The following is a 15,901-nucleotide window of genomic DNA, read 5'->3' as shown; positions in this document are numbered from 1 at the left end:
TGATTAACAGTTCAACCTCACTTCGAATATTACAATACAATATAGAGAAAGCACCAATTCAGACACTTCAATATGAAATTCAAAACCTACGAAATTAATGCACAAATGCTACCCTAAACATTAAAACATAATGTGACACGTTCATGTAAAATAAATAACTAGTAAAGCTCCAATATAAAGCAACATGTGAAAAGGGATGGACAAATTATAACATTCAAGTATTTCTAGTGGAAATAAAGTTGATATAAAACAAGACTTACCAGCCACAGATGTCTTTTTGCTCTGCATTATTCCCCCATTCTTTTCATCATCGTTCTTTTTCTTTCACGATATCATGTTCTGAATTCCAAGAGTGCACAAAAGTGATGACAAATTACACTAGAAGAGGCCAAAAGGGAAAAAAACAGGAATCATTAGATTTTAACTACTTCGATACACAAAGAGAAATATCTAAAACTTCAAGAGTCGCCTTCTTTGTTTTAAACTCCAGCAATGTGCTACATTGTTACTAAAAGCATGACTGCAATCGATAGAAAAGCTGATTTTCCTAATATGACAGAAGTACAGTAAGCGAAAGGGGTATTTAATATATGGGTACAACATGAATAATGAAAGAAAAAAAAATTAGACAGTTATTACGGATACACAGAATAAAAGGGATAATGATCTTCGAGAAGAGTAAATAATTGCAGCGCTGGTAGAAAGATGGCACCAAAAGACAAAGAGCAGGTAATTTTAAATCACAAATAAAGAAAATAAACATTACTGCTAGCTTTGAAGCAGGTGTTATATATTAAACTATCTAAATTCACACACAGAATTAGTGACATAAGAGATTAAAAATAGAGTAATTAAACTTGCAATACATTAATATTAAAAGAGCTATACGTATATACTTTTAAAGATTTTTTTAAAAAAAGGGCACAAAAACACCTCTCTAAAAACAGACTTGGAAGAACATCTTGGAAACAAAAGTCGTATACCATAAAAGAAATATTTCATTCAGAATTTTAACGTAAGAACCATTTCTAATTTCAAGTTCTCTACTTAGGTACTCTCATTCATGAGAGAGGACAGCTTAGTGCGATATACCAGAAATTATCTTGAAATATTACCAGGTGACTTTAATGTAATTATAGAAATATTTCGCTCAGGGAAAGACATTGTGTAGCTGCCCGGGTTCGAGCCCAGCTTTAATATAGCAAGCTAAAACACATCAAATGCCATTGAATGATACAGCATTTTGAAATGTTACAAAAAATTCAAATGCAATTTCGTGGAAGAGCTATTGCAATTACCTACATACTAAAATTTTGACCAAAAATTCAAGAAAACTAAGATACTCCTTTATCTTTCGAAGGAATCAAAGTCATATACTAATGTAGGGATGCTCAACCTATTGTACTATGAAACCTACACATAGGAATGAAATTTTGTCACCTATGTGAGATGTCCAATACCGAGAAATTCCGTAAATTGTAGAATAGAACCTGCGTCTGAAAACAGACGAAAGGTAAAACATTATTCAAATACTTTACCTTTAGCCTTGAAGCAGGTGTTCTATATTAAACTGTGTTAATTCACATACAGAATTAGTAATATAATAGCTCAAAATATTTTAAGAACCAAACACGCATTAAATAAACATTAAAAAATCTATATACGTTTATTAGTGTTACGAGGGTTTATTCTGAAATATTATAAGGTCACTTTCAAAGAAATGATAGAACTTTTCACTCAGGGAAGGGACATTCTGTCTGGCTGCCCGGGTTCCATCCCAGCTTCTGTTACAAAAGTTTCATAGAAGAATTTTAAAAATCCAGAAACGAAACTTATGAAGAAATTATTGAACATACCTGGTTCTATGATTTAGCCATTCTTACAGACATAGTAACTAAATCTTAAATTTGAGGGAGGGGGCGAGAGAACTAAACTAAAGTATTTGAATTAAAGGGTATTATAAATTCATTTTAAATCAAAATTAATTTTGTGAAAATATTACACAAATATGAGGAATATACATTTTTACCATAACGTAATGTACGTTTTGCCCCTTTGAAAATCTGGAGAACTAAGGGGTGAAATATAAGAAAACTGAAAGAATCATTTGGAAAATCTCCTCGAGCTTCAATCAGTTTCTAAATTAGATGTTTTGAGTGTATTTAAAATTAGGCTAACTACTTCATTCACTTCAAACCCATTACATAATACTAGTATTTAAGAAAAATGGTGAAAGACTGCAAATATGTTAAATAACAATTCTATTGATCTAGAAATGGAAATAACTGATTTTCATCCTAATTAAGATCAAGAATATCACAAAAAGCCATTTGAATAGTCCTAGAACAGAAAAATCATGAACAGTTAAACCTTTAAAACGATAAATTCCTGCTTCCAATCTACTTAAAAATGTGAAAGAGGATTTTCAACAATGAACTTGTTAAAATCAATGTTTAGATACAGTATAACAAATCAACATCCCAACGACTGCAAGGATTTAGCCATAACATCGCATGTATCAGAGGGAAAAAAAAAAAAAAAAAAACTCGCAGAAGAAATGCAGTGTTAAATTTCACATTAAAATACGATTTCCCTGTATTTAACTTTCATCTTGCTGAATTTTTTGTAAATAATGCAAAGAGTATACCTTTTCTTTAACATATTATACCACACATTTTTATACTTTGTGTAATGTATTTATAACTGAAATATTAAAAGTGCACTATATACTTGTAGCTCGCCAAAATTTTATAAACTCAAAATTGGCTCCCTTTAAGTTAAACTTGCACATAACTGCACTAAGGGAAGGAATGCAATTTTATTTCTTTTGTCTTTATTTGGTTTCATTTTCATATAAAAAGAGTTAAAAATAGGGTTATCTAATTTTGTTATCTAGGTAACAAAATTTAAACAGACATTTTCAGTAAAAATTACAGAATAAAAGATTTTGTTTCCCTGAAGATGCAACACCTCGCTATTCCAGGTATCGTACAGACTGCATACTGTCAGAAAGAAATTCCTTTTTATACAGGGAATCCATATACTTTAATCTGTTTTTACACAAGTACTGTTTATGACTAATGGTCCAGGAGTAAAATACTTTATAGTTAATCCATCTAAATTTTTATTATTTCCGGTCATCTGTATAGACTGTTTATTTATCATGACTAAACTACCAATCTGCATTCTAGATACCTCATATGATTCTTCAAGTCACGTTTCGTAGCCTATCATTTCTAATACAGCAGGTACTTGCTGAGCGCAGACTTGTAAAGCGTGATTTCGCGTATAGCAGTACCTTACAGGATTCCATTTAATTTGTCCACTGCTAGAATTTCATTCATACGTGGTTCAACAATCATCCATCAACACCAGAAAGAATTTATCTGCTACTTTAAACAATTTCCATAGACTGAAAATGAAGTTCAAAAAAATCTTACAAATCTCAAATGCAAAGCATTCCGAAGAATTTTCACATATGGAAGATAGAGAAGTCAAACAATGAATCAGAAAATTACAAAAGAAGAATTGGGTGCTTATAAAACCCCTTGACAATAAAAGCGCTCATTACGAAAAACAGCTTTTAACTGAAGATTAGATGAAGGAATCATTAAATAACAGAGAAGCAATGTCTGATCTTCTAGCGGAGATGGACACAATTAAAGAAAAAAATGGACACTTTAAAAGAGCTACTGGGAAATATGTGCTCTTTACAGCGACATGGTTACAGTTGCATCAGTCATTCTTATAAGCAAAAGACGTCAGCTTTTTCAAAAAATAATTCTGCCATGTATTTGCCAAGAGAACGAAAACAAGTCCTAAAGAAATTTTCAGAGTGCTTTTCAAAACCAAGTTGAAAGTTAGTCTGCAGAATTTTACTTCGATAATAATAAAACATCTCTGATTTTATTTCAAAATGAATTTTTTTTTTATCGATTTTAAAGAGATCTTCGCAAATTGGTTCATAAAACTTCACAACATGCCACAATTGTTCAGATTAGGGACAAAATATAATAAAGTATGCTTAAAACAACTAAGAAAAAGCACATTTTGAGCATCCTTAACAGAAGACAATTTGGCTCCACTAACTTTCTTTACAAGTATACATTAAATTTTTATTTACATTTCTTTTTTATTCAACACTTAACTTTCAATGGTTTTAAGAGAAACATCACTTGATAGAGAGACTCTAAATTCAGAAAAAAACTGAAACAAATTTGGTTTATACCCAGGCAGTGCAATTACACTGGCCTGTTGGGAAGAGAAGACCCTGTTGGACATGGAAAATATTAGGCCACACAGAGAGGAAAATGTTTAGCCTCCTCCTCGTAATGCGAAAGGAGGCCACTTGGGAAAAAATTACACCACAGCAGTACTTTTGAAACCACTATGAAGCAACAGAACTCTAACAAATCTCAGACTTCTGATAATTATAGTGTGATTAAACAGTTCAACCTCACTTCGAATATTACAATACAATATAGAGAAAGCACCAATTCAGACACTTCAATATGAAATTCAAAACCTACGAAATTAATGCACAAATGCTACCCTAAACATTAAAACATAATGTGACACGTTCATGTAAAATAAATAACTAGTAAAGCTCCAATATAAAGCAACATGTGAAAAGGGATGGACAAATTATAACATTCAAGTATTTCTAGTGGAAATAAAGTTGATATAAAACAAGACTTACCAGCCACAGATGTCTTTTTGCTCTGCATTATTCCCCCATTCTTTTCATCATCGTTCTTTTTCTTTCACGATATCATGTTCTGAATTCCAAGAGTGCACAAAAGTGATGACAAATTACACTAGAAGAGGCCAAAAGGGAAAAAAACAGGAATCATTAGATTTTAACTACTTCGATACACAAAGAGAAATATCTAAAACTTCAAGAGTCGCCTTCTTTGTTTTAAACTCCAGCAATGTGCTACATTGTTACTAAAAGCATGACTGCAATCGATAGAAAAGCTGATTTTCCTAATATGACAGAAGTACAGTAAGCGAAAGGGGTATTTAATATATGGGTACAACATGAATAATGAAAGAAAAAAAAATTAGACAGTCATTACGGATACACAGAATAAAAGGGATAATGATCTTCGAGAAGAGTAAATAATTGCAGCGCTGGTAGAAAGATGGCACCAAAAGACAAAGAGCAGGTAATTTTAAATCACAAATAAAGAAAATAAACATTACTGCTAGCTTTGAAGCAGGTGTTATATATTAAACTATCTAAATTCACACACAGAATTAGTGACATAAGAGATCAAAATAGAGTAATTAAACTTGCAATACATTAATATTAAAAGAGCTATACGTATATACTTTTAAAGATTTTTTTAAAAAAAGGGCACAAAAACACCTCTCTAAAAACAGACTTGGAAGAACATCTTGGAAACAAAAGTCGTATACCATAAAAGAAATATTTCATTCAGAATTTTAACGTAAGAACCATTTCTAATTTCAAGTTCTCTACTTAGGTACTCTCATTCATGAGAGAGGACAGCTTAGTGCGATATACCAGAAATTATCTTGAAATATTACCAGGTGACTTTAATGTAATTATAGAAATATTTCGCTCAGGGAAAGACATTGTGTAGCTGCCCGGGTTCGAGCCCAGCTTTAATATAGCAAGCTAAAACACATCAAATGCCATTGAATGATACAGCATTTTGAAATGTTACAAAAAATTCAAATGCAATTTCGTGGAAGAGCTATTGCAATTACCTACATACTAAAATTTTGACCAAAAATTCAAGAAAACTAAGATACTCCTTTATCTTTCGAAGGAATCAAAGTCATATACTAATGTAGGAATGCTCAACCTATTGTACTATGAAACCTACACATAGGAATGAAATTTTGTCACCTATGTGAGATGTCCAATACCGAGAAATTCCGTAAATTGTAGAATAGAACCTGCGTCTGAAAACAGACGAAAGGTAAAACATTATTCAAATACTTTACCTTTAGCCTTGAAGCAGGTGTTCTATATTAAACTGTGTTAATTCACATACAGAATTAGTAATATAATAGCTCAAAATATTTTAAGAACCAAACACGCATTAAATAAACATTAAAAAATCTATATACGTTTATTAGTGTTACGAGGGTTTATTCTGAAATATTATAAGGTCACTTTCAAAGAAATGATAGAACTTTTCACTCAGGGAAGGGACATTCTGTCTGGCTGCCCGGGTTCCATCCCAGCTTCTGTTACAAAAGTTTCATAGAAGAATTTTAAAAATCCAGAAACGAAACTTATGAAGAAATTATTGAACATACCTGGTTCTATGATTTAGCCATTCTTACAGACATAGTAACTAAATCTTAAATTTGAGGGAGGGGGCGAGAGAACTAAACTAAAGTCTTTGAATTAAAGGGTATTATAAATTCATTTTAAATCAAAATTAATTTTGTGAAAATATTACACAAATATGAGGAATATACATTTTTACCATAACGTAATGTACGTTTTGCCCCTTTGAAAATCTGGAGAACTAAGGGGTGAAATATAAGAAAACTGAAAGAATCATTTGGAAAATCTCCTCGAGCTTCAATCAGTTTCTAAATTAGATGTTTTGAGTGTATTTAAAATTAGGCTAACTACTTCATTCACTTCAAACCCATTACATAATACTAGTATTTAAGAAAAATGGTGAAAGACTGCAAATATGTTAAATAACAATTCTATTGATCTAGAAATGGAAATAACTGATTTTCATCCTAATTAAGATCAAGAATATCACAAAAAGCCATTTGAATAGTCCTAGAACAGAAAAATCATGAACAGTTAAACCTTTAAAACGATAAATTCCTGCTTCCAATCTACTTAAAAATGTGAAAGAGGATTTTCAACAATGAACTTGTTAAAATCAATGTTTAGATACAGTATAACAAATCAACATCCCAACGACTGCAAGGATTTAGCCATAACATCGCATGTATCAGAGGGAAAAAAAAAAAAAAAAAAACTCGCAGAAGAAATGCAGTGTTAAATTTCACATTAAAATACGATTTCCCTGTATTTAACTTTCATCTTGCTGAATTTTTTGTAAATAATGCAAAGAGTATACCTTTTCTTTAACATATTATACCACACATTTTTATACTTTGTGTAATGTATTTATAACTGAAATATTAAAAGTGCACTATATACTTGTAGCTCGCCAAAATTTTATAAACTCAAAATTGGCTCCCTTTAAGTTAAACTTGCACATAACTGCACTAAGGGAAGGAATGCAATTTTATTTCTTTTGTCTTTATTTGGTTTCATTTTCATATAAAAAGAGTTAAAAATAGGGTTATCTAATTTTGTTATCTAGGTAACAAAATTTAAACAGACATTTTCAGTAAAAATTACAGAATAAAAGATTTTGTTTCCCTGAAGATGCAACACCTCGCTATTCCAGGTATGGTACAGACTGCATACTGTCAGAAAGAAATTCCTTTTTATACAGGGAATCCATATACTTTAATCTGTTTTTACACAAGTACTGTTTATGACTAATGGTCCAGGAGTAAAATACTTTATAGTTAATCCATCTAAATTTTTATTATTTCCGGTCATCTGTATAGACTGTTTATTTATCATGACTAAACTACCAATCTGCATTCTAGATACCTCATATGATTCTTCAAGTCACGTTTCGTAGCCTATCATTTCTAATACAGCAGGTACTTGCTGAGCGCAGACTTGTAAAGCGTGATTTCGCGTATAGCAGTACCTTACAGGATTCCATTTAATTTGTCCACTGCTAGAATTTCATTCATACGTGGTTCAACAATCATCCATCAACACCAGAAAGAATTTATCTGCTACTTTAAACAATTTCCATAGACTGAAAATGAAGTTCAAAAAAATCTTACAAATCTCAAATGCAAAGCATTCCGAAGAATTTTCACATATGGAAGATAGAGAAGTCAAACAATGAATCAGAAAATTACAAAAGAAGAATTGGGTGCTTATAAAACCCCTTGACAATAAAAGCGCTCATTACGAAAAACAGCTTTTAACTGAAGATTAGATGAAGGAATCATTAAATAACAGAGAAGCAATGTCTGATCTTCTAGCGGAGATGGACACAATTAAAGAAAAAAATGGACACTTTAAAAGAGCTACTGGGAAATATGTGCTCTTTACAGCGACATGGTTACAGTTGCATCAGTCATTCTTATAAGCAAAAGACGTCAGCTTTTTCAAAAAATAATTCTGCCATGTATTTGCCAAGAGAACGAAAACAAGTCCTAAAGAAATTTTCAGAGTGCTTTTCAAAACCAAGTTGAAAGTTAGTCTGCAGAATTTTACTTCGATAATAATAAAACATCTCTGATTTTATTTCAAAATGAATTTTTTTTTTATCGATTTTAAAGAGATCTTCGCAAATTGGTTCATAAAACTTCACAACATGCCACAATTGTTCAGATTAGGGACAAAATATAATAAAGTATGCTTAAAACAACTAAGAAAAAGCACATTTTGAGCATCCTTAACAGAAGACAATTTGGCTCCACTAACTTTCTTTACAAGTATACATTAAATTTTTATTTACATTTCTTTTTTATTCAACACTTAACTTTCAATGGTTTTAAGAGAAACATCACTTGATAGAGAGACTCTAAATTCAGAAAAAAACTGAAACAAATTTGGTTTATACCCAGGCAGTGCAATTACACTGGCCTGTTAGGAAGAGAAGACCCTGTTGAACATGGAAAATATTAGGCCACACAGAGAGGAAAATGTTTAGCCTCCTCCTCGTAATGCGAAAGGAGGCCACTTGGGAAAAAATTACACCACAGCAGTACTTTTGAAACCACTATGAAGCAACAGAACTCTAACAAATCTCAGACTTCTGATAATTATAGTGTGATTAACAGTTCAACCTCACTTCGAATATTACAATACAATATAGAGAAAGCACCAATTCAGACACTTCAATATGAAATTCAAAACCTACGAAATTAATGCACAAATGCTACCCTAAACATTAAAACATAATGTGACACGTTCATGTAAAATAAATAACTAGTAAAGCTCCAATATAAAGCAACATGTGAAAAGGGATGGACAAATTATAACATTCAAGTATTTCTAGTGGAAATAAAGTTGATATAAAACAAGACTTACCAGCCACAGATGTCTTTTTGCTCTGCATTATTCCCCCATTCTTTTCATCATCGTTCTTTTTCTTTCACGATATCATGTTCTGAATTCCAAGAGTGCACAAAAGTGATGACAAATTACACTAGAAGAGGCCAAAAGGGAAAAAAACAGGAATCATTAGATTTTAACTACTTCGATACACAAAGAGAAATATCTAAAACTTCAAGAGTCGCCTTCTTTGTTTTAAACTCCAGCAATGTGCTACATTGTTACTAAAAGCATGACTGCAATCGATAGAAAAGCTGATTTTCCTAATATGACAGAAGTACAGTAAGCGAAAGGGGTATTTAATATATGGGTACAACATGAATAATGAAAGAAAAAAAAAATTAGACAGTTATTACGGATACACAGAATAAAAGGGATAATGATCTTCGAGAAGAGTAAATAATTGCAGCGCTGGTAGAAAGATGGCACCAAAAGACAAAGAGCAGGTAATTTTAAATCACAAATAAAGAAAATAAACATTACTGCTAGCTTTGAAGCAGGTGTTATATATTAAACTATCTAAATTCACACACAGAATTAGTGACATAAGAGATCAAAATAGAGTAATTAAACTTGCAATACATTAATATTAAAAGAGCTATACGTATATACTTTTAAAGATTTTTTTAAAAAAAGGGCACAAAAACACCTCTCTAAAAACAGACTTGGAAGAACATCTTGGAAACAAAAGTCGTATACCATAAAAGAAATATTTCATTCAGAATTTTAACGTAAGAACCATTTCTAATTTCAAGTTCTCTACTTAGGTACTCTCATTCATGAGAGAGGACAGCTTAGTGCGATATACCAGAAATTATCTTGAAATATTACCAGGTGACTTTAATGTAATTATAGAAATATTTCGCTCAGGGAAAGACATTGTGTAGCTGCCCGGGTTCGAGCCCAGCTTTAATATAGCAAGCTAAAACACATCAAATGCCATTGAATGATACAGCATTTTGAAATGTTACAAAAAATTCAAATGCAATTTCGTGGAAGAGCTATTGCAATTACCTACATACTAAAATTTTGACCAAAAATTCAAGAAAACTAAGATACTCCTTTATCTTTCGAAGGAATCAAAGTCATATACTAATGTAGGGATGCTCAACCTATTGTACTATGAAACCTACACATAGGAATGAAATTTTGTCACCTATGTGAGATGTCCAATACCGAGAAATTCCGTAAATTGTAGAATAGAACCTGCGTCTGAAAACAGACGAAAGGTAAAACATTATTCAAATACTTTACCTTTAGCCTTGAAGCAGGTGTTCTATATTAAACTGTGTTAATTCACATACAGAATTAGTAATATAATAGCTCAAAATATTTTAAGAACCAAACACGCATTAAATAAACATTAAAAAATCTATATACGTTTATTAGTGTTACGAGGGTTTATTCTGAAATATTATAAGGTCACTTTCAAAGAAATGATAGAACTTTTCACTCAGGGAAGGGACATTCTGTCTGGCTGCCCGGGTTCCATCCCAGCTTCTGTTACAAAAGTTTCATAGAAGAATTTTAAAAATCCAGAAACGAAACTTATGAAGAAATTATTGAACATACCTGGTTCTATGATTTAGCCATTCTTACAGACATAGTAACTAAATCTTAAATTTGAGGGAGGGGGCGAGAGAACTAAACTAAAGTCTGAATTAAAGGGTATTATAAATTCATTTTAAATCAAAATTAATTTTGTGAAAATATTACACAAATATGAGGAATATACATTTTTACCATAACGTAATGTACGTTTTGCCCCTTTGAAAATCTGGAGAACTAAGGGGTGAAATATAAGAAAACTGAAAGAATCATTTGGAAAATCTCCTCGAGCTTCAATCAGTTTCTAAATTAGATGTTTTGAGTGTATTTAAAATTAGGCTAACTACTTCATTCACTTCAAACCCATTACATAATACTAGTATTTAAGAAAAATGGTGAAAGACTGCAAATATGTTAAATAACAATTCTATTGATCTAGAAATGGAAATAACTGATTTTCATCCTAATTAAGATCAAGAATATCACAAAAAGCCATTTGAATAGTCCTAGAACAGAAAAATCATGAACAGTTAAACCTTTAAAACGATAAATTCCTGCTTCCAATCTACTTAAAAATGTGAAAGAGGATTTTCAACAATGAACTTGTTAAAATCAATGTTTAGATACAGTATAACAAATCAACATCCCAACGACTGCAAGGATTTAGCCATAACATCGCATGTATCAGAGGGAAAAAAAAAAAAAAAAACTCGCAGAAGAAATGCAGTGTTAAATTTCACATTAAAATACGATTTCCCTGTATTTAACTTTCATCTTGCTGAATTTTTTGTAAATAATGCAAAGAGTATACCTTTTCTTTAACATATTATACCACACATTTTTATACTTTGTGTAATGTATTTATAACTGAAATATTAAAAGTGCACTATATACTTGTAGCTCGCCAAAATTTTATAAACTCAAAATTGGCTCCCTTTAAGTTAAACTTGCACATAACTGCACTAAGGGAAGGAATGCAATTTTATTTCTTTTGTCTTTATTTGGTTTCATTTTCATATAAAAAGAGTTAAAAATAGGGTTATCTAATTTTGTTATCTAGGTAACAAAATTTAAACAGACATTTTCAGTAAAAATTACAGAATAAAAGATTTTGTTTCCCTGAAGATGCAACACCTCGCTATTCCAGGTATGGTACAGACTGCATACTGTCAGAAAGAAATTCCTTTTTATACAGGGAATCCATATACTTTAATCTGTTTTTACACAAGTACTGTTTATGACTAATGGTCCAGGAGTAAAATACTTTATAGTTAATCCATCTAAATTTTTATTATTTCCGGTCATCTGTATAGACTGTTTATTTATCATGACTAAACTACCAATCTGCATTCTAGATACCTCATATGATTCTTCAAGTCACGTTTCGTAGCCTATCATTTCTAATACAGCAGGTACTTGCTGAGCGCAGACTTGTAAAGCGTGATTTCGCGTATAGCAGTACCTTACAGGATTCCATTTAATTTGTCCACTGCTAGAATTTCATTCATACGTGGTTCAACAATCATCCATCAACACCAGAAAGAATTTATCTGCTACTTTAAACAATTTCCATAGACTGAAAATGAAGTTCAAAAAAATCTTACAAATCTCAAATGCAAAGCATTCCGAAGAATTTTCACATATGGAAGATAGAGAAGTCAAACAATGAATCAGAAAATTACAAAAGAAGAATTGGGTGCTTATAAAACCCCTTGACAATAAAAGCGCTCATTACAAAAAACAGCTTTTAACTGAAGATTAGATGAAGGAATCATTAAATAACAGAGAAGCAATGTCTGATCTTCTAGCGGAGATGGACACAATTAAAGAAAAAAATGGACACTTTAAAAGAGCTACTGGGAAATATGTGCTCTTTACAGCGACATGGTTACAGTTGCATCAGTCATTCTTATAAGCAAAAGACGTCAGCTTTTTCAAAAAATAATTCTGCCATGTATTTGCCAAGAGAACGAAAACAAGTCCTAAAGAAATTTTCAGAGTGCTTTTCAAAACCAAGTTGAAAGTTAGTCTGCAGAATTTTACTTCGATAATAATAAAACATCTCTGATTTTATTTCAAAATGAATTTTTTTTTTATCAATTTTAAAGAGATCTTCGCAAATTGGTTCATAAAACTTCACAACATGCCACAATTGTTCAGATTAGGGACAAAATATAATAAAGTATGCTTAAAACAACTAAGAAAAAGCACATTTTGAGCATCCTTAACAGAAGACAATTTGGCTCCACTAACTTTCTTTACAAGTATACATTAAATTTTTATTTACATTTCTTTTTTATTCAACACTTAACTTTCAATGGTTTTAAGAGAAACATCACTTGATAGAGAGACTCTAAATTCAGAAAAAAACTGAAACAAATTTGGTTTATACCCAGGCAGTGCAATTACACTGGCCTGTTGGGAAGAGAAGACCCTGTTGGACATGGAAAATATTAGGCCACACAGAGAGGAAAATGTTTAGCCTCCTCCTCGTAATGCGAAAGGAGGCCACTTGGGAAAAAATTACACCACAGCAGTACTTTTGAAACCACTATGAAGCAACAGAACTCTAACAAATCTCAGACTTCTGATAATTATAGTGTGATTAACAGTTCAACCTCACTTCGAATATTACAATACAATATAGAGAAAGCACCAATTCAGACACTTCAATATGAAATTCAAAACCTACGAAATTAATGCACAAATGCTACCCTAAACATTAAAACATAATGTGACACGTTCATGTAAAATAAATAACTAGTAAAGCTCCAATATAAAGCAACATGTGAAAAGGGATGGACAAATTATAACATTCAAGTATTTCTAGTGGAAATAAAGTTGATATAAAACAAGACTTACCAGCCACAGATGTCTTTTTGCTCTGCATTATTCCCCCATTCTTTTCATCATCGTTCTTTTTCTTTCACGATATCATGTTCTGAATTCCAAGAGTGCACAAAAGTGATGACAAATTACACTAGAAGAGGCCAAAAGGGAAAAAAACAGGAATCATTAGATTTTAACTACTTCGATACACAAAGAGAAATATCTAAAACTTCAAGAGTCGCCTTCTTTGTTTTAAACTCCAGCAGTGTGCTACATTGTTACTAAAAGCATGACTGCAATCGATAGAAAAGCTGATTTTCCTAATATGACAGAAGTACAGTAAGCGAAAGGGGTATTTAATATATGGGTACAACATGAATAATGAAAGAAAAAAAAAATTAGACAGTTATTACGGATACACAGAATAAAAGGGATAATGATCTTCGAGAAGAGTAAATAATTGCAGCGCTGGTAGAAAGATGGCACCAAAAGACAAAGAGCAGGTAATTTTAAATCACAAATAAAGAAAATAAACATTACTGCTAGCTTTGAAGCAGGTGTTATATATTAAACTATCTAAATTCACACACAGAATTAGTGACATAAGAGATCAAAATAGAGTAATTAAACTTGCAATACATTAATATTAAAAGAGCTATACGTATATACTTTTAAAGATTTTTTTAAAAAAAGGGCACAAAAACACCTCTCTAAAAACAGACTTGGAAGAACATCTTGGAAACAAAAGTCGTATACCATAAAAGAAATATTTCATTCAGAATTTTAACGTAAGAACCATTTCTAATTTCAAGTTCTCTACTTAGGTACTCTCATTCATGAGAGAGGACAGCTTAGTGCGATATACCAGAAATTATCTTGAAATATTACCAGGTGACTTTAATGTAATTATAGAAATATTTCGCTCAGGGAAAGACATTGTGTAGCTGCCCGGGTTCGAGCCCAGCTTTAATATAGCAAGCTAAAACACATCAAATGCCATTGAATGATACAGCATTTTGAAATGTTACAAAAAATTCAAATGCAATTTCGTGGAAGAGCTATTGCAATTACCTACATACTAAAATTTTGACCAAAAATTCAAGAAAACTAAGATACTCCTTTATCTTTCGAAGGAATCAAAGTCATATACTAATGTAGGGATGCTCAACCTATTGTACTATGAAACCTACACATAGGAATGAAATTTTGTCACCTATGTGAGATGTCCAATACCGAGAAATTCCGTAAATTGTAGAATAGAACCTGCGTCTGAAAACAGACGAAAGGTAAAACATTATTCAAATACTTTACCTTTAGCCTTGAAGCAGGTGTTCTATATTAAACTGTGTTAATTCACATACAGAATTAGTAATATAATAGCTCAAAATATTTTAAGAACCAAACACGCATTAAATAAACATTAAAAAATCTATATACGTTTATTAGTGTTACGAGGGTTTATTCTGAAATATTATAAGGTCACTTTCAAAGAAATGATAGAACTTTTCACTCAGGGAAGGGACATTCTGTCTGGCTGCCCGGGTTCCATCCCAGCTTCTGTTACAAAAGTTTCATAGAAGAATTTTAAAAATCCAGAAACGAAACTTATGAAGAAATTATTGAACATACCTGGTTCTATGATTTAGCCATTCTTACAGACATAGTAACTAAATCTTAAATTTGAGGGAGGGGGCGAGAGAACTAAACTAAAGTCTTTGAATTAAAGGGTATTATAAATTCATTTTAAATCAAAATTAATTTTGTGAAAATACTACACAAATATGAGGAATATACATTTTTACCATAACGTAATGTACGTTTTGCCCCTTTGAAAATCTGGAGAACTAAGGGGTGAAATATAAGAAAACTGAAAGAATCATTTGGAAAATCTCCTCGAGCTTCAATCAGTTTCTAAATTAGATGTTTTGAGTGTATTTAAAATTAGGCTAACTACTTCATTCACTTCAAACCCATTACATAATACTAGTATTTAAGAAAAATGGTGAAAGACTGCAAATATGTTAAATAACAATTCTATTGATCTAGAAATGGAAATAACTGATTTTCATCCTAATTAAGATCAAGAATATCACAAAAAGCCATTTGAATAGTCCTAGAACAGAAAAATCATGAACAGTTAAACCTTTAAAACGATAAATTCCTGCTTCCAATCTACTTAAAAATGTGAAAGAGGATTTTCAACAATGAACTTGTTAAAATCAATGTTTAGATACAGTATAACAAATCAACATCCCAACGACTGCAAGGATTTAGCCATAACATCGCATGTATCAGAGGCAAAAAAAAAGAAAAAAAAAAAAAAAAACTCGCAGAAGAAATGCAGTGTTAAATTTCACATTAAAA

The sequence above is a fragment of the Stegodyphus dumicola genome, chromosome X1, assembly GCF_044657685.1.
Source record: "Stegodyphus dumicola isolate Sdum_Otavi_A_Nest chromosome X1, ASM4465768v1".
Taxonomy (NCBI): domain Eukaryota; kingdom Metazoa; phylum Arthropoda; class Arachnida; order Araneae; family Eresidae; genus Stegodyphus; species Stegodyphus dumicola.
Note: the sequence above shows the minus strand (reverse complement) of the source record.